Raw genomic sequence first — 1,902 nt, 5'->3', positions numbered from 1 at the left:
AAAATAAATGAATCGTCTCTACAATTAAAAATGGAAAATCCAGTATCAGTTTTACACTCTCCTGTAAAGTATTCATAACCAACAAATGAATGTAAAAATAAGAAACAAATAGTTTTGCTTATTAGAGAGATACACGTCCCACAGGGCAGGCAGACAGGGAAAAAGAACAGGGAAAGCGTACACTACGTCTGGGATAAAGGGAGGTGGGTTTGAACGACCCTTTCTCCAGGCTGAGAGGGAAAGTATATATATGAAGGGGAATCGCAGAAAGGATACTCACAGCACTAACACAGCGATCACTATGAGGAGTTTGGTGGTCTGATCTCAGGAGTGGCTGTAGTACTTGAAAGGGCTATGCTGTTGAGGATTCAACTGCTGAAGAAATGTATTGTGGTCTTAAAGTAGAAGTCTGATGTATAAGAAGTAAACAACAACAACGAAAATGAACAAAGTCACAATGAGCGTTCGTGCTTGTTTGTTATTAACATTTTGGTTTCGTTTCAGATTTTGATTTCCGTCATTGCACTTGCGGCTTCCGTGCCCAGTGGCTACAATTTGTCTGGGCCTCGAGGAGGAAGCTTTACTCATGGAGCCGCTGGTGCTTCGAGAGGAACAATCAGTCAAGGGGCTTTATCGGGGATAGCCACTTTTCAAGGAACCATTTCCGGATCAACTGTTCGCCAAGGAACTTCGTCGGGAGCTTCCTTTGGTCGTGGAACTGCATTCAGAGCGGCTGTCAGCCGCGGAACTTCTTCGGGAACATCCTCTGGCTTCGTAGCCACAAGCCATGGTCCTTGCGGAGGTGGACAGGTGCGCCCGTGGATGGAAGGTGTGTGACGCCTCGTGTGAACCGTCGTGTGTTTGTCTACGACGTCCCCTCCAGCGCCCAGACAAGCGGCCCTATCAACATCCCCGAACCTCGCGTCGAGACCAACATTGTGTTAATCCGGTCTCCCGAAGGCGGTCTTGGAGCGCAACCCGTTGTCATTCCTCCACCCCGACAGAATAACGTGGTTTACGTCCTGAACAAGCAAAGCAGTGCAGGGCCAGGGTGATCGAAGTACCCTCATCCGGCCCTACAACCCCTGAGGTTTACTTCGTCAACTACGCTGAAGGAGAGAACCCAACCCTTCCAGGCGGAGTGGACCTCCAATCGGCTCTTCAAGCGGCAAGTCAAGGTGCAGCTCAGACTGTTGGTTCAGCAGGACAGGCTGTTCCTCAAGTGGCCAGACTGTAGCTTCGACAGGTCATTCTGGTTCCTCTGTTGGCCAGGCCTTTGGGTCAGGGTTTTTCGTCTGGCTCCTTTGGCGGTCAAGTGGGCGGATTAAGAGGAATCTCTGGCTCTCTTGCTGGGCAAGCGATTGTTTCCTCAGGTCACGCTGGCTCTTCTGGAGGTCAGGTTTCAGTAGGTCAGACTTCCTCTGGTGGAGGTCAGTCGTTGCAAGACGGCCTCTGGCCTGTACACGCAACCCTAGATGGGCCCCATGATGCTTGTGCCTCCAATTGTTCTTGTTAATTTGGAAGTCGTTATATTCAAATAGTGTTTGTTGTTCGTTGTAAAGTAGACCGATTCATTGTTTTTGTACAATACAGTATCGTTTTGAATAAAATGGTGTGAAATGTATTTTATAAATTGATTTCAAATTCAAATCCTATTATTCCTTATACTTAACACATATCCTAATGTAAGCGGTTACATACGTCTATGTCATATAGTATAACATGACACTTCATTTTCCTGTAGGTCAGTGATACCTGTAAAAAACGTTTCATCTTACACAAAAATCATGCGAAGCGATATTTCTCAGAACGTTTCTGGTAAAATATATTGAACATGATATAAATTACTCATGTCTATTGAACTAAATACAAAAAGACTGTTATCTTCCATATAACTTAATC

At 45.8% G+C, this 1,902-nt stretch overlaps 1 pseudogene; it reads left to right on the top strand.

The window, feature by feature from the left end:
- The first annotated feature begins 250 nt into the window (after positions 1-250).
- LOC119587204 lies at positions 251-1,237 on the top strand (annotated as a pseudogene).
- Positions 1,238-1,902: the final 665 nt, after the last annotated feature.

The sequence above is a fragment of the Penaeus monodon genome, chromosome 22 (genome assembly GCF_015228065.2).
Source record: "Penaeus monodon isolate SGIC_2016 chromosome 22, NSTDA_Pmon_1, whole genome shotgun sequence".
Lineage (NCBI taxonomy): Eukaryota > Metazoa > Arthropoda > Malacostraca > Decapoda > Penaeidae > Penaeus > Penaeus monodon.
The sequence above is the reverse complement of the archived record's forward strand: the minus strand, read 5'-3'. Positions and strand labels throughout refer to the sequence as shown.